The following is a 21672-nucleotide window of genomic DNA, read 5'->3' as shown; positions in this document are numbered from 1 at the left end:
CACTGCACCCGGGCACAGGTCGCTGGCATTGGGCTGGCCTTGGCACTCATTTCACGTAACCCTCACAATAACCAAATACAGTAGGTACCATGAATGTCATCATTTCACCAATGAGGAAACAGGACTCAGGGAGGTTGGGACACATAGCTAGCAAGTGAAGAACAAGGGTTCAAAGCCAGCTGTCTAATTCCAGGCTCCAGGCCTCACCCTTCCCCACCCTCCTTGGTTATACGGACACAGGCTGCACACACAGAACCTTCAAGCACCGGAACTGACAAGTCCCAGAGAGGTGAGGTGACTTGATTGCAGACACACACGCAGGCGTGGCAGTCTGGGCACAGGGGCCAAAGTGTTACATCTGGGCTAACATCCTCTCTCATCAGTTTCAACTGCAGAAGCATCTGTATTTACACAGGTGAGAGATACTCAGTTTACTCTTTTACCACACTATGGTCTAACGACCTATAAATGTAGCTCACCCCTAACCAGGCCCCGTGCTAGCACTGACCACTCCTTCCCAACCCCGCTCTGCGACCTCCCCACAAACACCCCCCCTCCCTCCACCAAGACTTTTTAATTATCTCTCACAATGTTTTCTTTTCTTTTTCTTTCTTTTTTAATCTATAAGGAGAATCTCATCTCTCCCTCAATGTTATAATTCTGCCCATGGCCCTTTAGGGCAGTGCCATTTCTAAGATTCCTAACAAGAGATCCCGCACCACCATGCCAGCTCACATTTGTGGAACAGCCTATAGTTCTCAAAGCTTTCTTACAGACATTATGCAATGAACTCTACCACCCTTAAACCAGGCAAGCACGGACACCTTGCTGAGGCGTCTGTCCACCTCCCCTGCCTCTGAGCACTGCACCACTGCCTCCCCCCCCATTCACAGAGGAGGCCCCTCAACACCACGGTAGAACTATATGGTACTACATCCTCCCACCCTGCTGATTGGACGGTGGTGGACAGCTGACCCAAATGAGCCAATCAGAGTCTCTGCCCCAGGTCTTCAACTCCCCCCAGGACTTCAAATCAAGGTTCAGATACTACTCAGTCTCTGATGTTACTGGAAAGAGCACGGGTATATTTGGGAGCTGAGGGCCATAACATCTTGCCCACAGCCACAGCAGCAGCAGCACCCTGCAGGTGCTCTGAGCAGGAATGCTGAGAGCAGCTGAGTCAGTTCCAGGCACTGGGAGGCCAGAGCTGTACCTCCTGCTCTTGATTCTTCAGTTCCCCGGGGGCTTCAAATAGCTCAAGCTGGTTTCTGTTACTTGCAGTCATAAGGGTCTGAACTGAGAGATGGGCTGGTATTACTATCCTCCTGTACAGATGAGGGAAGAGGCTCCAGAGGTGGAGGGACTAAATGACTGTCACATGGCCAACGTGTAATAAAGGGGCAGCTAAAAACCCTACCACGTGCATCTCATGTCTGCTTCCCTGGATTAAAGGAATTGGTAGGTGTTCCCTCCTTTTCAGTGTAAAAAAAATAGTGACACAGTAAGTGATTCAGCCAGAGGCACTCCAGTGGGCTAAAGCTGAGGACAAGAAATACAAAATCTTCTCCTCTGGAACTGCAAAGACAGCTCTTTGCTCTTCGACATTCCCAGCCTCCCTCGCAGTGAGGTCAGTGCCACGTGACTAGTTCTGACCGAGGAAAGTGAGTGGAAGTAACAGGTGTAAACTCCCCCGCTAAGGCGCTCAGAGCCAGGGTGCTGCCTCCATCTCTTTCCTCCCCTCCCGCAGTAACTTTGAAGTCCCCATTTGCAGATGATGTGGCCACAACAGCACAGTATTGCCTAACCCCTAACCCACACAGATTTTCCATGAGCAAAAAATAAATTTAAATTGTGCCAAGCCACTGGGATAACAGCGTGTGATTATTCCTGCAGCACAGTCCAGCCTATCCTGACCAAAGCACAAAATATTATTCAACCCGGGCCCCTCAGCATATTTCTCTGGCCTGTAGGATGCTGCATTCATTTTTTTTTTTTTTTTTTGTAGAGACAGAGTCTCACTGTACCGCCCTCGGGTAGAGTGCCGTGGCATCACACGGCTCACAGCAACCTCTATCTCTTGGGCTTATGCGATTCTCTTGCCTCAGCCTCCCGAGCAGCTGGGACTACAGGCGCCCGCCACAACGCCCGGCTATTTTTTTGTTGCAGTTTGGCCGGGGCCGGGTTTGAACCCGCCACCCTCGGCATATGGGGCCGGCGCCCTACTCACTGAGCCACAGGCGCTGCCCTGCATTCATTTTTTTAATACTCACCTCTTTAATAAGTATCTCTGAAGCACGCTGGGCACAGTGGCTCACGTCTGTAATCCTAGCATACTGGGAGGCCAGGATGGGTGGATCACCTGAGCTCAGCAGTTCCAGACCAGCCTGAGCAAGAGTGAGACCCTGTCTCTAAAAATAGCCCAGCATGGTGGTGGGCATCAGTAGTCCCAGCTACTAGGGAAGCTGAGGCAAGAGAACCACCTGAGCCCAGGAGTTTGAGGTTACCATGAGCTATGATGCTACAGCATTCTACGGAGGGTAACAAAGTAAGACTCTGTCTCCAAAGAAAAAGTAACAGTATTTCTGGAGCACCAATGCCAAATGTTGTAACAGATATAGCCAAAGAGCACAGTAATTTAAAAAAACAACAATCCAATAGCTGTCCTTAAGAAGTACCCTACCTGGTGGTAACCCACACGCCCCACTTAGGACTAAAAGCAACAGTTTTCCAGGTGCAAAAGCAGAGCTCCCATACAGCTCCTGGCTAATCTCAACCCTGAGAAAAGCTAAGCCTCCAAGAGGCAAAGACAGCTTGTCTCAGCGACTCCAGGAGGGTGGCAGCCAAGAGTGAGTTCACACTAGGCTTTCACACCCTGGGCTTTACCAGCTCCAATCCTGCCAACCTCATGGCTGCAGACTAGTGCTTCCTGTGCCCTGGGCACAGCACAGAGGAGAGAAGGCATCAAGGCAGAGGAGTCATCAAGACAGCAGGTGGCTGGCAGAAAATAGGAGCAGCAAAGAGACAGCTCATCGTCCTCACCATCTTCTGCAGCAGAAGTATCTCCTCTGGGAATCATCTGCCTGCTCAAATTTAACTGGAAGAGACCCCAAAGACTGAGCTTTCTTCCCCACTCCCACCCCACATAACTGGGGACTGAGCAGGGAAATCATCACTCTGTCAGGAACTAGTGTCTGGCTATAGTCTCCTTTCTTTATGCCAAAAGCTAGATGAGAAATTAGGCAGGCAGGGTTGCCATAGACAGTTACACAGGCTGTTCACTGCACAAGGTGCCCATCCAAGGGGGCAAATGGGGCTGGAATCTAGCCCTTCCTCTGCTTTTCAAGTTGTGTACCCTAGAAGAGGGACACTTTCTTTCAATTCACCCAAAGGTGTCTGCTGTATGCCACAAAAGCACTGGCTTCTCCACTAAGACTGAAGTAGCTTAGTGACGGATACATGGGAATTTACTGTACTAGTCTCTCTGCATTTGTAGATGTTTGGAATTTTTCACACAAAAAAAGCTTAAAATAAAAACCAAATAAACACTAAATGCAGTAAGTGGGTGTGTTACTTGGACAAGTGACTTAACCCTTAGCCTCAGTTCACAAAGAATGTTTCAGGAAAGGATGTGGCCGGGCACGGTGGCTCATGTGTGTAATCCTAGCACTCTAAGAGACTTAGGCAGTTGGATTGCCTGAGCTTAGGAATTCAAGACCAGCCTGAGCAAGAAGACCCCATCTCTAAAAATAGTCAGGCGCTGTGGTAGGCACCTGTAGTCCCAGCTACTCGGGAGGCTGAAGTCCCAGCACCTGTAGTCCCAGCTACTAGGGAGGCTGAGGCAAGAGAATCACTTGAGCCCAAAAGTTGAAGTTGCTGTGAGCTATGATGCCATAGCGCTCTACCAAGGGTGACAAAGTGAGACTCTGTCTCAAGAAAAAAAAGGAAAGAATGTGCTTCCTGGCATCCAGGTAAACTCAGAGAAGTCCAGGCAGCCGGGAGATGGAGCTGGCTGGGCTGGGAGCACTCTCACCTGTAAGACTCATAGCTAGTGTCCTCAGAGAGAACAGGACTTTCCCAAAAATGTGGCAACTCGGCTGTTAGCTCAGACAGGGCTCCTGCCACCTTTGTAGGGTGTGACTAGCCATTTACATCCCTGGAGGGCAGAAGTTATTTTTGAATTGCCTCATTTTACAGAATAGAATTTTTATGTTAATGTCTTCAAAACGGTCACCACTGTATGTGAGTTTCACCAGTAGTCTATTTTTTTTTTTTTTTTTTTTTTTTTGTAGAGACAGAGTCTCACTGTACCGCCCTCGGGTAGAGTGCCGTGGCGTCACACGGCTCACAGCAACCTCTAACTCTTGGGCTTACGCGATTCTCTTGCCTCAGCCTCCCGAGCAGCTGGGACTACAGGCGCCCGCCACAACGCCCGGCTGTTTTTTGTTGCAGTTTGGCCGGGGCTGGGTTTGAACCCGCCACCCTCGGCATATGGGGCCGGCGCCCTACTCACTGAGCCACAGGCGCCGCCCCAGTAGTCTATTTTTAATAACACTTTCACCCCCATTCACTTCCCTTCAAGGCCTTAGGTCCCAGAGCCTCACCAGGTTGAGAGAATAGAGTGGCAGTGACAGGAAACTGGGAGCCCTCCCCAACCCCCCTGGAGGACCCTGACCCTTGGCGTGAACCACTGAGGCCCTGGGTGAAGCCTGGTGCCTGTTCTCAGAGACCAACACAGACAGCTTCTGGCTTTGGTCAAATGTCATCTCACTCATTTTGTTCTCCTTTTTTCTTTTCCAGAATGAAAGCTAATAGGATGATTCATTTCCTTATTGAATCAACTCATAAGACAAAGGGAAGCCACCCAAATCCCATCCCTCTCTCTTTTGAACATCAGCCCCTCCACAGCTCATCCTCCATATACACTTAATAGAAAATGCCAGCACAAGGAAGAAATTCCACAAAAACCCCACCCTTCACCTCTCCTTTCATGTCTCAAGAATGCACTATCCAGCAGTTTTCTATGTTTCTAAGGCTACCACAGCAGAGGGCTGAGTTGGGGCTTAAAGGTTTCCAAATAAAATGTGACAGAAGGGGAAAGAGACATGTGGCTCTTAAATCCACAGATGTGCAACCCTCACAGCAGATAGTAAGAAATCCACCCAGAAAACGTCCTTCGCTGCCCCTGCCAGATCGCCTCAGCTCAGTCCCAAACTTAGGAACAGCTGTTTCCCTATAACTCCAAAAAAAGCTCTCATAGGCTCTGGCTCCTCACTCTTTCCAACACTGAGATCGTACACTTAATCTACCTCTAGGCTCAGTTTATCCCTCCCTCAGCCTGTCAAATAAGAAGAGAACAGGAATCCCAATGCTACAGCGTTACAACGCACTCCTGTAAACACAACTGAAGACGCAGCTGCCTGGCTTTTGAGCTCAGATCCCACCATGCCGACTAACTACCAATGTGATCCTATGCAAGTTAACCTTTCGGTGCCCCAGTCTCTTTCTGTATAAAGTGGTGACAACATTATCTCATATAGGGTCAATTAAATAAATTAAAAGCTCTAAAATGCTTAGAAAGCTTGGCAGCATGCAGTGAGCATACAATAAATGTCAGCTTTTTTTTTTTTTTTTTTTTTGCAGTTTTTGACCGGGGTTGGGTTTGAACCCACCACCTCCAGCATATGGGGCTGGTGACCTACTCCTTTGAGCCACAGGCACCACCTAACGTCAGCTATTTTTTTCTTTTCTTTTCTTTTTTTTTGCAGTTTTGGCTGGGGCAGGGTTTGAACCCACAACCTCCAGTATATGGGGCCAGCACCCTACTCCTTTGAGCAACAGGCACTGCCCAACGTCAGCTATTTTTATTAGACCATCACAACAATCTCATGTTAGGGATGATTATTACCAGCCTTACGTAACAAATGTGTTCAATAGCCATTTGTTATGTAGGGTATAAGTAATACATTAGCCTCAAGAAAAGTACAAATGAGTAAGGTAAGTGACCTGCTCAGAAGGACACAGCCCCACCCATGGCAGGACTGAGACTGGAACTCCGGTCATAGACTCCAATTTGCACACGCACCAATTTCCCACTTTAACATGCTCCCTCTTTCAGTCATGGAAATTTGAGAAGTCCCATGGAATCTGCATCAAAAACAGATTCCAATTCTGTAACCTCTAAGGAGTGGCAGTGTTGCAGGATTCACCAAGAAAATGCAATTTCCATTCATTTTAATATTCCAAGAAAACATACCAAAGCCACCTCAGGGAAAGGATGCTGCCAAGGACCATTCAAGGCCAGGAATCACATTGACCTCAACGATGTTTCAGATAAAAGTTTCCCCGTGGGAGGCTCCTAGGCTGTCAGCAGTTCGCAAAAGGTCAGGGCAAATCATTTGGGAATGTATTTATGTAGGCATAGCCCAAGACATGTGGACGTCTGCCAAGACCATATATATATTTTTAAACATCTGCACTGTCTTCACCCTTGATAAATAAAAGCCAGCCTACAGAAATATTTCTATTACACCCAAAAGCCTGCTTTGCCACCACAACTCATTGAAATGGATATTTCCAATTTGAGAAGAATTCCTCAACAAAAACATCTAAAAACACCCCAACTCTTCCAGTGGAAGCAACTGATCTGGCATTTATGAAACCCCTAAATACTAGTAAATGATATTTGTGGCAATGAATTATTTGGAAAACCTATGCCCTCCTGCCTAAAGTCTAATATCTAATAAGATGGGTAAGCCCATTTCTTCTAGCTCTATTATGAACATTCATTAGAAGATTACTGCACAAACATTTTTTCATATTTTAAGACTGTGATGAAATCATCTTAGAGCCATGCTGAAAAGAACTAAGAATAAGAAGAATTTACCACTGTAGATTGAGCAATAGTAATGCTGTACCACTGAGAATCTGTGTGATTTCATGAAATGAAAATAATAATAACAATAATGGCAGCTAACATAGAGGACTTAAAATATGCTAAACACTGTTACAAAGGCTTAATAAGTCTCTGGTCCTCACTAGCCACCATTTGCTAATATTATTACTCTCGCTGTATGCGCCAGGAAACTTAAGACTTGGAGACATTTGCAGAACTTGCCCCAAGAACGTAGCAGTGACTCACAGAGGCTATATTCAAACACACACAGTATGACATAGTGTCTTTAACCACATACCATCAGTCTTTTCAAGGTGTTTAACAACCCAGGACCACAAATTCCTCTAGGAACAGGCTAGGCTGAGTGATCTTCAAAATCCTTTCTGGCTGTAAAATTCAGTGAGTCTTGTAGAAATAAAATAAATTTATGGCTTCAAGAAATAAAATGTAACAATGCTGTAGTACTGCTAAGATGAAAGGAAACTATGTTTGCCTCACCCAGAACCAGTCAAGGGAGGAAACCACTGATTTTCTAGGGTAATGATGCCCTGTGAAGCAACCAGACTGGCCCCAAACCATCTCTAGAAAAATGACACCTTAAAGTTCTTAAAGAATGCACCAAAATGCAAAAGTCTGCAAGTTCGCAACTATCAGTTCTCCAAATTTAATTTAACTTTTTTAAAAAGGAAGTCAAATTCAAGGAAATGCTGCTAGGTGCAGTGGCTCACACCTAGTGACTTAGGAAACTGAAACAAGAGGATTGCTTCAGGCCAAGAGTTCAAGACCAGCCGAATTGGCTCAGCGCCTGTAGCACAGTGGTTATAGCACCAGCCACATACACCAAGGGTGATGGGTTCGAACCCGGCCCGAGCCAACTAAACAACTGCAACAAAAAAATAGCCGGGCATTGTGGTGGGCGCCTGCAGTCCCAGGTACTTGGGAGGCTGAGGCAAGAGAATCGCTTAAGCCCAGGAGTTTGAGGTTGCTGTGAGCTGTGACGCCACAGCACTCTACTGAGGGTGACATAGTGAGACTCTGTCTCAAAAAAAAAAAAAAAAGGAAGAAGAAGAAATGAGAATTGGAGGTTCAGTCAGTGCATCATAACTCAAGAGAGAGAGAAATCAGCCAGGCATGGTGGTGTGCACCTATGGTCTCAGCTACTCTGAAGGATGAGGCAGGAGGATCACTTGAGGCCAGGAGTTTGAGGGTTACAGAATTATGATCGCATCACTGCACTCCAACCTGAGCAACAGAGTGAGACTCTGTCTCGGAAAGAAAGAGAGAGAGAGAGAGAGAGAGAGAGAGAGAAAGAAAGAAAGAAAGAAAGAAAACTACACAGCAGGGTCTAGTAACAAAGATACCAGCGCAAGATACATATGGACCTTATGAATACTTAACATTTCCCTTTCCTCTCAAGTCTATCCATCATGGACAATTCATTTTTGCACGGATAATCTACATTTTTTTGTGATTTTTTGTTTTGTTTTTTGTTTCCATTTTGGCTTTTTTTTTTTTTTTTTTTGTAGAGACAGAGTCTCACTGTACCGCCCGAGGGTAGAGTGCCGTGGCGTCACACGGCTCACAGCAACCTCCAGCTCTTGGGCTTACGCAATTCTCTCGCCTCAGCCTCCAGAGCAGCTGGGACTACAGGCGCCCGCCACAACGCCCGGCTATTTTTTTGTTGCAGTTTGGCCGGGGCTGGGCTTGAACCCATCACCCTCGGTATATGGGGCCAGCGCCCTACTCACTGAGCCACAGGCGCCACCCTCCGTTTTGGTTTTGAGATAGGGTCTCACTCTGTCCACCCAGGCTAGAAGGCAATGGTGTCATCATAGCCCACAGCAACCTCAAACTCCTGGTCTCAAGCGATCCTCTTGCCTCCATCTCCCAAGTAGCTGGGACTACAGGCACACACCACCAGGCCTGGCTAACTTTCCTCATTTAAAGACAGATCTGGTCCCAAACTCCTAACCTCAAACAATGCTTCCACCTTGGCCTGCCAAAGTGCTGGAATTACATACGTGAGCCACCGCACTGGGTCAAGGTAACCTGTGATTTAAGACCTCCCTCCTATCACCTCCTTCCCTGGGTTCTGTGCTAGGCACATCTGTTATCTTCATCTGCTCCCTCCTCCCCTCCACCACCCATCCCAGTCCAGACATACACACTCGGTCTCCACACCTTCCCCAATTCCCTCTCTGATTCATCTTCTTCCTCTCCCTGTTCAACAGGGGAGGTCCCTATGCACTTACTTTGTGGCTGGCCACATAGCCAATAGTGAGACTCTCCCAGCTGACCCCTCCCCTCATGCTCACTAGCTCTCTCTCAGCGCCTGGTACTGCCTGAAACCGAAACTAATCTCAGGCCTGAACTAAGTGAAATCATTTCCTGGCCTGATCACCCTACATGACCACACAGCATCTTCCCTTGACACAGCTCCACATCCACTTTGCTAGTCACTGGAAAAAAACAAAGCTTTGCAGATGCCCTCCTAGAACCCAATGCTTTCTTAATGAAAAGGGAAATATGGGGTTAGAAAAGGAAGCAAAAGTTCACACCATAATGCTTTCTCCTGCTAATTCTCTCTAATTTGCACAAGTCAATTTAAATTCACCCCAGGAGCTAAAGTTCACCTCTCAGCATTTTAAACTTATTGTCCAGCATCCACTCCTATTTCGTTCATATCCATAATTAAAGTTTATTCCTAAGTATTTTATTCTTTCTGATGCAATTATAAATGCAATTGCTTTTCTTTTTTTGAGACAGTCTTATCTGAAGCTGATTGCCCTAGCGTCATAGCTGACAGCAACCTCGGACTCCTGGGTCTAAGCTGTCCTCTTGCCTCAGCCTCCCAAGCAGCTGGGACTACAGGCACCTGCCACAATGCCCGGCTAATTTTCCTATTTTTGTTGTAGAGACAGGTAACTCGTCTCAAACTCCTGCGCTCAAGGGATCCACCCTCCTCCCCCGGCCTTCCAGAGCGCTAGGATTATAGGTGAACCCAGCCCATAATGGGTTCTTTTTTTTTTTTTTTCCAATGAGTTTATTAGTAAATTGGTTCATTCTTAATCAGATTCCCTTCGGAGAGCAAGCCTTGTTCCCTTCTGAGATCTCTGCAGCCATCTCACTGACTGCAGTTGAAATTGTTATACGATGTATTTTCCCTAAACTTGAAACATGAAGGTTCTACTTTGTGCTTAAAACAAAAAAGAAAACAAAAAAGCAACATGATGTCAGTCTTCTGTGATCTTTCAAGCAATTATACATTTTGAGAAAGATTCTAAACTGTGCTTTGTTGTTCCTCTTACACTTGCCCCCTGCACACATGTGGATGCCTTTCTTTATGGCTGGGTGGTCTTAGAAAATGATCCTACTGCGAGCTTAACCAAAACAGAATCAGAAGGATAAGAGCACCTGCCCAACAAGTGCATGGTCAAAGTCACTTTTGGATTATCTGTTAGTCATTCATTCAACAAAGTTTACTGAGGGCCTCCTACGTACAACTAAAACTCTCTAGGTGCTAGACCAGGAGGGTGAACTGCTAGCTCTAACTGAGAGTGCCACTCTCAGAAAGGTCTTGTGAATGGGGGCTAATGCTTTCTGTATGCCCATACCCAGTGGAATGTCCCACCACTTCCAGGTTCCCGGCAGCTCTTCTCACAAGGCGTGGACTCCATCCTTCAGGGCTGCAGATCACCCCCATTGAGCACCTCTGCTGACTGGGATCCCTGCAGGGGAAGGGCCCCAGCTGTTGGGAAGATACAATTTTTGCCTTAGCTCACTAATTAATGGGTAAGCGGCTCAGTGTTACTGGGCATTCTTCAATCACTCCGACAGTAAAAGAAGAGGTTAGGCCAAATTCAAGCAATCTTCTACCTCAAAAATTCCAGCTCTTTTTATCCTCCTATTCTGCAGCTGAAATGGATCTCTAGGGGCCTCTACTTCGTCTTCCTGTCTCTAGATGAAACCTCTTAAACCACAAAGACAAATGAAACTTGTTCCCATTTCTAATGACCTTCAGGGGAGGCCATTCCCCTCAGCTCCTATGAGTCTTTTTTTCACATCACACATCCTATCAGGCATGTCTTCCTCATGCCTTACGAGAGTCCTTCCTCTGCAGCTGAAATTCATTTGCCTCTGGTTCTGTTTCTAAGTTCGGAGAGACAAGAGTGAATCACCGTAACTCTTACGAGACTGTTATTTTTCTTCAGCTTGTTCACTGCAGGCATTACAGGAGGAGACAGCTATTAAAAACCACAAAGTATCAAGAAGGCCAACCACACTGCCCAGTTCCTGCCTCACCATGACAAGGGTGCCACTCTACTCAGAGTTCACAAAGTGCAAGAGCCAGGTTTTCCCATGGCCATATCCAAAGCCCAGGAGACTGCCCGAAGCAATATACAAAGTCAATGCTATGTCTAACAAAATATCACTGTCATTTTTCACAGAAATAGAAAAAACAATCCTAAAATTCATGTGGAACCAAAAAAAAAAGAGAGAGACAGAAAAGCCAAAGCCAAAGCAGGCTCGGCACCCATAGCGCCAGCCACATACACCAAGGCTGGTGGGTTCCAGCCCAGCCCAGGCCAGCTAAACAACAATGACAACTACAACAAAAATAGCCAGGTATTGTGGCGGGCCCCTGTAGTCCCAGCTACTTGGGAAGCTGAGGCAAGAGAATCGCTTAAGCCCAGGAGTCGGAGGTTGCTGTGAGCTGTGATGCCATGGTATTCTATCAAGGGCAACATAGAGAGACTCTGTCTCAAAAAAAAAAAAAGAAAAAGAAAGAAAAGAAAAGAAAGGAAAGGTTGGCTTGGCGCCTGTGGCTCAAACGGCTAAGGCGCCAGCCACATACACCTGAGCTGGCAGGTTCGAATCCAGCTTGAGCCTGCCAAACCACAATGACAGCTGCAACCAAAAAATAGCCGGTCTAATAACCAGAATCCACAGAGAACTCAAACATATTAGGAAGAAAAGAACACGTGATCCCATCTCAGGGTGGACAAGGGACTTGAAGAGAAACTTCTCTAAAGAAGACAGACGCACGATCTACAAACACATGAAAAAAAGCTCATCATCTTTAATCATCAGAGAAATGCACATCAAAACTACTTTGAGATATTACCTAACACCAGTAAGAGTAGCCCACATTACAAAATCCCAAATCCAGAGATGTTGGTGTGGATGTAGGGAAAAGGGCACACTTCTACACTGCTGGTGGGAATGCACACTAATACGTTCCTTCTGGAAGGATGTTTGGAGAATACTTAGAGACCTAAAAATAGACCTGCCATTTGATCCTATAATTCCTTTACTAGGTTTATACCCAGAAGACCAAAAATTACAATATAACAAAAACATCTGTACCAGAATGTTCATTGCATCCCAATTCATAATTGCTAAGTCATGGAAGAAGCCCAAGTGCCCATTGACCCACGAATGGACTAGCAAATTGTGGTACATGTATACCATGGAATACTATGCACTCTTAAAGAAAGATGGAGACTTTACCTCTTTCATGTTCACATGGATGGAGCTGGAACATATTCTTCTTAGCAAAGTATCTCAGGAATGGAAGAAAAAGTATCCAATGTACTCAGCCCTACTATGAAGCTAAATTATAGCTTTCACATGAAGCTATAACCCAACTATAGCACAAGACTATGAGCAAAGGGCCAAGGAAGGGGAAGGGAGCGGGGAGGTTAGGGTGGAGGGAGGGTAATGGGTGGGACCACACCTACGGTGCATCTTAGAATGGGTACAGGTGAAACTTACCAAAGGCAGAATACAAATGTCTACATACAGTAACTAAGAAAATGTCATGAAGGCGGCGCCTGTGGCTCAGTGAGTAGGGTGCCAGCCCCATATGCCGAGGGTAGCAGGTTAAAACCCAGCCCCAGCCAAACTGCAACAAAAAAATAGCCGGGCGTTGTGGTGGGCGCCTGTAGTCCCAGCTGCTCGGGAGGCTGAGGCAAGAGAATCACGTAAGCCCAAGAGTTAGAGGTTGCTGTGAGCCGTGTAATGTCATGGCACTCTACCTGAGGGCGGTACAGTGAGACTCTGTCTCTACCAAAAAAAAATAAAATAAATAAATAAATAAAAAGAAAATGTCATGAAGGCTACATTGAACAGTTTGATGAGAATATTTCAGATTGTATATGAAACCAGCACATTGTACCCCTTGATTGCACTAATGTACACAGCTATGATTTAACAATAAAAAATAAAATTAAGAAAGTTGGTTCACTGAAGGACCTTATAGAGTAAAAAAACTCCACAAAATAGTTCCCTGTAATACATATAACACAAAAGGTTATTATACAAAATAGATAAAGAATTCCTTGGGATCAATAAGAAAAAGAGAACTTGTAGAATATGGGGAAAGACTAAGTGTGTCTTTCATGGTAGAGGAAGAACAGATACCGAGACAACATTTAAAATCATGCTCATAGTCATTAGAAATAAGAGAAATTCAAATTGAAATAACAATTTCATACTCACCAGATTGGCAAAAATTAGGAACTCTAAAAGTAGTAAAAGTAGGTAAAGGTGTGGAAGAGGGGAAAATCTTCTTTCCGGAAGAAGCTTAAAGTGGTACAGCCATGACTTTACAAAATGGTTTGGCCTTATCCAATTTCATTTGCACATATGCTATGACAGAGTGACAGGTGTATATCTTAAAGAAATTCTCGTATAGGTGCACCAAGACAAAAGTGCAGCTATGTTCATAATATCCTGAAAATAACTCAAGTGTGTACCAACTGTAGAACAGATTTAAAGGGTTTGGTGTACACACAATGGAACTTTTTGCAGCAGCAACACAAATAAACTAAAGTCCAAAGCATCAACATGGATCATTTCAAAATTTGTGTTGAACCAAAAAAGCAAGTCAACAGAATGCATAAAGCAGGAATTCCATTTGTATGAAGTTCAAAACTGAAATATAACTAAATAGTATGTTGTGTACCTAAGAATAGGTAAAAAAGAAACAAACAAAAAATAGCCGGGCATTGTGGCAGGTGCCTGTAGTCCCAGCTACTTGGGAGGCGGAGGCAGGAGAATCACTTGAACCCAGGAGTTGAGGTTGCTGTGAGCTGTGATGCTAAGGCACTCTACCCAGGGAGACAGTTAGAGGCTCTGTCTCAAAAAAAAAAGAAAGGAAAGGAAAGGAAAAGAAAAGAAAAGCCAAAGCAATCCTGAGCAAAAAGAATAAAGCTGGAGGCATCAAGCTACTGGACCTCCAAATACGTGTATATTACAAGACTATAGTAACCAAAACAGCATGACATTGGTATAAAAACAGACCTACACACCAGTGAAACAATCCAGAATCCAGAAATAAATCTACATATTTACAGCCAACTAATTTTCAACAAAGGCACCAAGAACATAGACTGGGAAAAGGACATCCTCTTCCATAAAGGGTGCTGGGAAAATTGGATATCCGTACACAGAACAAAACTAGACCCTTATCTCTCGCCATGTACAAAAATCAATTCAAGATGGATTAAAGACTTAAATATAAGACCTGAAACTACTACAAGAAAACAAGGCAAACACTTTGGGATATTGGTCTAGGTAAAAATTTTACGGTTGAGACCTCAACAGTATGGGCAATTAAAACAAAAATTGACAAATAAAACTACACTGAACTAAAAAGCTTCTGCACAGTCAAGGAAATAATCAACACAGTGAAGAAACAACCTATAGAATGGGACAAAATATTTGCAAATTATTCAGCCAGCCAGGGATTAATACCTAGAAATAAGGAACTCAAAGAACTCAACAACAACAAAATAAAAACCCCCAAATAACCCTACTAAAAAGTAGGCAAAGGATATGAAAAGATAATTCTCAAAAGAAGACATACAAATGGCCAACAGGCATATGAAAAATGTTCAACATCACTAATTATCAGAAAATTTCAAATCAAAACTACAATGAGAGGCTGGGCGTGGTGGCTCATGCCTGTAATCCCAGCACTCTGGTAGGCCAAGGTGGTTGGATCCTTTGAGCTCAGGAGTTCAAGATCAGACTGAGCTAGAGTGAGACCCCATATCTAAAAATAGCTGGGCATTGTGGCAGGCAGCTGTAGTCCCAGCTACTCAGGAGGCTGAGGCAAGAGAATCACTTGAGCCCAAGAGTTTGAGGTGGCTGTGAGCTATGATGCTACAGCACACCAAGGGTGACAAAATGAGACTGTCTCAAAAAAAAAAAAAGAAAAACAAATCAGTGTATCAAAGAGATATCTGAACTCGCTTGTTTACTGCAGCACTATTCACACTAGAAAGATAAGGAATCAGCCTAAGTGCCCATCAACAGATGAATTAATAAAGAAAATGTGGCATATAGGCACAATGGAATACTATTTGGCCATAAAAAAGAATAAAATCATGTCATTTGCAACAACATGGATAGAATCAGAGGTCATTATGTTAAATAAAATGCAAGTACAGAAAGACAAACACTGCAAGCATTCTCACATATATGTAGGAGCTAAAAAAACTGATTTCAAGATAGAGAATAGAAGGATAGATACCAGAGGCTGGGAAGAGTGTGAGGGAAGTGAAGAGAGGTTGGTGAACAATTACGAACTTACAGTTAGATAGAAGAAATAAGTTCTAAGTTTCCATAGCAGACTAGGGTGACTAGAGTTCAAAATAATGTATCATATATTTCAAAGTAGCTAAAAGAGAGGACTTGAAATGTTCTCCCACACCAGAAATTATAAATACTCAAGGGAGTGGATACCCCAAATGCCCTGGCTTGATCACTACACGTTTTATGCATATAAAAAATACTCACATGTATCCCATAAATATGTAAAATATTGTATCAATAAAAGTGGAGAAAAGCCCTGGAGACAGCAGCCACCTTTACATTGCCTCAGCTCAAGTGGATCCTTCTCCAGGAAACCTTCCCTGCCCTGAATCCTCTTCTGGCTGGCAAAGCACTCCCCTTCACGAGTGCTCTGTCCTATTGCAGCATTTGCCATGGCAATTGCAATTCTAGGCTGACATGTTAGTCTCTGAGTTACTAGACTGGAGGCATCTTGAGGGCAGGGCTGTGCCTTTGTGCTCCAGATCAGTCCCCAGCAAAGCGTCTGGTACTTGGCCGGCGGTTTGCAGCAGACTGCATTGAACTGAAATTTGCAGGCATGTTCCTGCCAGGCCTGGACACTGCTCTGGCTGCCTTTCCAGCAACACACAAACCTTTCAGCCGCCCTGCCCCACTCTCCCCATCCCACACACAGCCCCTCCCAGCTCATTAAGGGTCTCCCCGAGAATGTCTATAAGGGTGTGAGCCTGCAGCCAGGCTTCCTGAATTCAAATCCATGCTCTGCCACTTTCTAGTTGTGTGATCTTGGGCAAGTTATCTGAACTCTTAATGTCTCTGTTTCTTCACCTGAAAAATGGATATAGCATCTCATAGGGTCTCATGAGGATTAAACAAACTAATCCATGTGAAGTACTTGGAACAGGCTCTAACCCATCGCAAGTGGTCTGACCACAAGTAAGTGCTTGTTATCATTATTTCCTAAGTCCATGCCTTCACAGGAGTCTGGGCCTGGCCCCAAAGCTTCTGCTCTGGACCCCATAGGACCTGCCCCATCCCCTTCACAGGCTTCCTTCCCCCAGGGCCCCCTTTGCTCACTCCTCTGGACCAGTTTTACTGGTACTAACACAAAAAGCCATCCAACCTTCCCCAATGATTATGCACCACACCCCTACCCCCAGCTTATAGGGGAAATTTTCCAAAGAAACCAGAGAAGAGTTGGTCTTACAGCAGGGCTACAAATGCTGAGTCATTCTGCCCCCAACTATGCTTAGCTGTCAGCCCTGACATTTCAGCCAGCCCAACCCCACTGTGTAGTCGCCTCTATTCACAATTCTACATCTTCACTCTACACACTTTCACCCTTCCAAAAGCCAGCCTCAACCCCTATAGTTTTTTTTTTTTTTTTAAGAGACAAGAGTCTCACTTGGTCACGGATGGTAGAGTGCCCATGGTGTCTCAGCTCACAGCGACTTCAAACTCTTATGTTCAAGTGATTCTCTTGCCTCAGCCTCCCAAGTAGCTGGGACTACAGGCACCCTCCACAATGCCCAGCTATTTTTTAGAGACAGGTTCTCACTCTGGCTCAGGCTGGTCTTGAACCTGTGAGCTCAGGCAATCTAACCGCCTCAGATCCCAAGTGCTGAGATTACAGGTGTGAGCCACCGCACCCAGCCTCTATAATTTTTTTTTGTTTTGTTTTTAAGACAGAATCTCACTTTGTCACCCTCGGTGGAGTGCTATGGTGTCATAGCTCACAGCAACCTCCAGCTCTTGGGCTTAGGCGATTCTCTTGTCTTAGCCTCCCGAGTAGCTGGGACTACAGGCACCCGCCACAACGCCTGGCCATTTTTTTTCTTTCTGTTGTTGTTGTCGCAGTTTGGCCAGGGCCGGGTTTGAACCCACCACCCTTGGTATATGGGGCCAGCGCCCTACTCACTGAGCCACAGGCACCTCCCACAGCCTCTATAGTTTTTACCAAAGATTTTCCTTGGAACTTTTGCACTCATGTGCAATAATAATAATCATAGTTTCTATCTAATGAACACTTTCTATTTGTCTAGCATATATGTTAGACCTGTTTCAACTCTTTCTAAAAAGGAGAAACTGAGGCACCTACAAAGTCTTAAAGTACAATAGGGGGGCCTACCTGGGATGCCTACCTTCAGATCCTCACTCTGAACCACTAAGCCATGATGGAAAATGGACATAAAACAGCTAGATTGCTTCCTGGGGTTGGAAGTTAGACCAGCGGAGGTTTTTTTTTGTTTGTTTGTTTGTTTTTTTTTATCTCATCAACAATTCCTCAAAGACTCTTGATGGCACCATAATAGAAACGAAATGCCAGGTGTGGTGGCTCATGCCTGTAATCCTAGCACTCTGGGAGGCCAAAGCAGGAGGATTGCTTGAGCTCAGGAGCTAGAGACTAGCCTGAGTAAGAGTGAGACCCCATCTCTACTAAAAATAGAAAAATTAGCCAGACTTGGTGTTGGGCACCTGTAGTCCCAGCTACTTGGGAGTCCAAGGCAGGAAGATCATTTGAGCCCAAGAGTGTGAGGTTGCTGTAAGCTAGGCTGAAACCTAGCCTGGACAACAAAGTGAAACTCTGTATCAAAAAAAAAGAAAAAAAAAAAGGAAAGAACAATGAAATGGTCACATTTTATGAGAAGGGAGTTTATGTTTATAAGCATTGTCATCACATTTGTCTTTTATGACTAGTTTTAAAGATAAGAACTTTAGCTAGCTTTTGGAATCCCTTATTATTGCTAACACGTCAGAGGTACTTACTGGGAGGCTGGAAGCAGAGGAGATCAGACAAGCAATGAGTGAGCTAACACGACTAGCATCCTAAACTTACCAACCCGTGGCAGCTAGGGCCACAGCAGACAGACAACTCCCGGCCCCTGGGGAAAGTGACCACAGGACCTTTGCATGACACCAAGACAACTTCCAGGTCCCAAGTCAGAACTGCTGGACCACATCATTTAAGGGTCTCCAAGGTCCTTTATGCCTCTTATTTCCCATAAGTGTAAGAGCCATCAAAACACAGGCACCAACTACTTCAGGTCACTTTGCATAGTCAGAGGTGACACCTGTCTGACATCCAGGTCCTGTGCCGAAGGCTCTAGAATACTCCTGGCTCTGTGCTTATTGCCAGACCAGAGTAAATGTAGGAAACTCCAAAAGAAGAAATAGTGTGAAGGGTGTTATACACCAAACCCTGTGCTCACCAGTTAAAGAAAGAGAAATCCCCAAGAGCTACAGTTGTCTCGGGGGGACTTGAACATAAGGAAGGCTTCTTAATACAGAGGTGGAGAAGTCACAAATGCCAGATCCTCCTAAAGGCTCTTACTAAGTGTAGACACCATAAACATCTGTGTTGCAACCCAGGGCTCAGTAAGCTACTGGTAAGAAAAAAAAGGCAAGCCAGGCCTCTTCCAGGCTGCACTAGGGATGGTGACAGCCAGCCCTCTGGCCACCCTCTGAGGCAGGAGAATAACTTGAGCCCAGGAGTTTGGGGTTGCTGTAAGCTAGATGGAGACCATGGCACTCTAGCCTGGGTAACAGAGTGAGACTTTGTAACAAACAAAAAGTCCAGAGGGATCTAAGAAACCTATAGTACCCAGATTGTGGCCTTGGACAGTTCTGTCCCAAGGCCTGCTCAAAAGAAGTCTTTCTTCCACACTTACATTCTCCACTAAAGCACTTCAACCCCATTTCCCCAAGAATGAGCTAGGGCTCTTAAAGTGCCTGGCTCCCATACCTAGCTGAAACACCATAATATCCACCCTATCCAAACCCCCTTATTGACCTCTAATTCAATAGCCCAGTGGATCCCAGCCAGGTGTCCAAGATCTCCCCACCACCCAGACAGCAAAATCGGTCCCTGGAGAAGGGCCACTTCATCTGCTCCCACCCTCTATTTAGCTGTAGGGGGCTGAGATCTGGTCCAGAGTTTTTAGGTCTTCATGGCCACAAGCCCGAAGTTGCATGGAAAGGTCATGAGAAAAGACCTTACAAGAGGTCTGCTCTTTGCACTCTAGGATTATTCACTGACCAGCCACAGAGGAGGGAACTGTTCTGAATGATCCAGGCTAGACCACATATTAAAGTTGCTAAGAGGGTCCTAGTTCCAATGGGGTGCATTAACCCTCTAATATTAAATCCGAGTGTGTCCTTGCACATGTGTATTTTGGGTGGAGAGGAGTTAGAGCTTACACCAGATTCTCAACCCCAGCCTCTGGCCCCCAAGTCCCACCCTAGTCATCTTAACATCCCTGGACCACCATAGCTGTCTAGGGTGTCTCTTCTATTCAAGGTGGGCTCAGTCCGCAGTGCACCTTGTTCCCTTGTCTCCTGATACGATCCTTCCAGCTGCAGAAAGTGGGCGGGGGAGTTTCTAACTCAAACCTCCTGCACACACCCTCCAGCTTCCTTGTGATTTAAGCCCAGTTTCTCCAGCAGTATCTCTCCATTTGGAGGTGCCGCCCGCCACTGAAGTCAAGGTCCCAAGAGTACCAACCCCCAACCACAGAGAGGGCCCAGCTTCACACTTGATCTAGAGGGAGCCAAATCTCACGGGAGAGGACTTCCTCCGTCAGAGGAACTCCCAGTGCCCCTCACTTCTTTCAGGGTCACCAGACTAACTCCACCCAGGCTGCAAAGAAAAGGGGTGGGAAAGCCCAGAATATCTCCTGAGTCCTCTCCCCTATGCCAGGTGGCCCAGGGTGCTGCAAGGTAACTCAGGAGGAGGCTCGTTCCCCCAGACTCATGGCGCTGCTGCGGGAGGTTCAGGTGGGGAGCGCGATGATCTTCTTGTACCCTGAATCACTTCTAGGACATCTTGTTTCTAAACTGTCGGGGAGTCCCCTCACCCTACACTTACACCGAGAAAGGGAAAATCTAAAACCTCCTTCCCGTTAAATTCCCTCCCAGGAATTTAATATCAGTACACATTTCTGGGAGCCAAAACTTTTTTTAAGGGTAAAAGAAATGGGCAAATCAGTGCTGGGTGTAAGGCAACCATACAGCCGAGAAAATGACCAGGGCAGAATGAATACCCGCAAACGCCAGCCCCCTGGAGCTGAAGCCCAGGGCTCCGGAGCCGGCTGGGCGGGGGAGCAGGGGCGGAGACAGTGCGTTCCCAACTTTCCCTGGCCAAGCCGCCTGGAGATGTACCTCCCAGGGGACGAGGTGGGACCAGAAAAGGCTGAGCCGACCTGTGACCTCGGCGGAGGCTGGAAGCGAAGCTCCCTTCTCCCGGAAAGGAGCCCTGCTCCCAGCAGGCGCCCCCGCCTGCCGTCCCGCCCACCCAGCGCCCCTAAGCCCCAGCACAACACGGAGGGGCGCCCACACAAAAGTGGGAGCCGCGGGAGAGGGGACGCAGGCGGCGCCGGCCCGGGGAGGCCTCGCGTCCCCCCACAGCGGTGTCGGCCCGCGACCACCCCACTCACCGCGCGCCCCGCTCCCAGCCCCAGATGTCCGCATAGCCCCCGCGCCCGGGGCCTGGGATGAGGCGGGGGCTCGGAAGGAAGGGCGGGCCAGGACGAGCGGCGCGCGTCCAGGGCGGCGCGGGCTCCCAGGGAGCCGTGGCGACAGCCCCGGGAATCAAACTCGCGACCGCCCGACCCTCCCGGTGACCGAGGGGCGATGGGTCCCAAGAAGGTGGGGCCCCGAGTCGGGGCCGGGACCGCGCGCTGGGCGCCGGCGGTGTCCGCGGCGGGCCGGGCTGCAGCGGCGGGGAGCACAGGAGGTCTTACCCGGCAGCCGCCACGCGCGTCCGCTCCCCGCGGGCCGGAGGGGCCGGGCCGGGCGGGGGAGGGGCGCGATCCCGCGGCAGCGGCGGCGGCGGGCCCGGCTTGGCGGCGCGGCGGCGCGGCGGGGCGCGGGGAGGCGGAGAATGCGAGGCGAGGCGAGCTTCCTAGCGGCGGGCGGCGAGAAATGCAGCTGTCCCTGCACGGCTGCCGGCGGGGAGGAGTGGGGCTGCGGGCGGGGCGGGGGCCAGGCTGCGGCGCCCCCAGACCCTCTCCGGGTCCCCGACCTCTTTCTAGAGAGGAGGAAAGCGGGAATGGGGGTCCGGAAGCCAACGCGGTGGTGAGGGATGAAGACTGGGAAAATCCCTCGGGTGTCACCCCCGGAGCTGCAATGACTCCCCAGCTTGCGGGCAGGAGGTCTCCTGAGCAGAGCGGGGTGCGGAGTGTCCTGCCCCTCCCGTACGGGGAACA

General features: G+C 47.2%; 1 protein-coding gene across 3 annotated transcripts in view; it reads right to left on the bottom strand.

The window, feature by feature from the left end:
* The window catches only part of CUEDC1 (CUE domain containing 1), an 87102-nt gene extending 65759 nt beyond the window's left edge, over positions 1 to 21343 (bottom strand). For 2 of the 3 annotated variants that reach the window (XM_053567674.1, XM_053567673.1), the window contains exon 1: positions 21208 to 21343. The gene's annotated coding sequence lies outside the window, so the exon portion shown is untranslated. The remainder of the gene's footprint in view (positions 1 to 21207) is intronic. The other variant, XM_053567672.1, reaches the window with a different exon arrangement.
* Positions 21344 to 21672: the final 329 nt, after the last annotated feature.

Source organism: Nycticebus coucang, chromosome 18 (genome assembly GCF_027406575.1).
Source record: "Nycticebus coucang isolate mNycCou1 chromosome 18, mNycCou1.pri, whole genome shotgun sequence".
NCBI classification, from domain to species: Eukaryota; Metazoa; Chordata; class Mammalia; order Primates; family Lorisidae; genus Nycticebus; species Nycticebus coucang.
The sequence above is the reverse complement of the archived record's forward strand: the minus strand, read 5'-3'. Positions and strand labels throughout refer to the sequence as shown.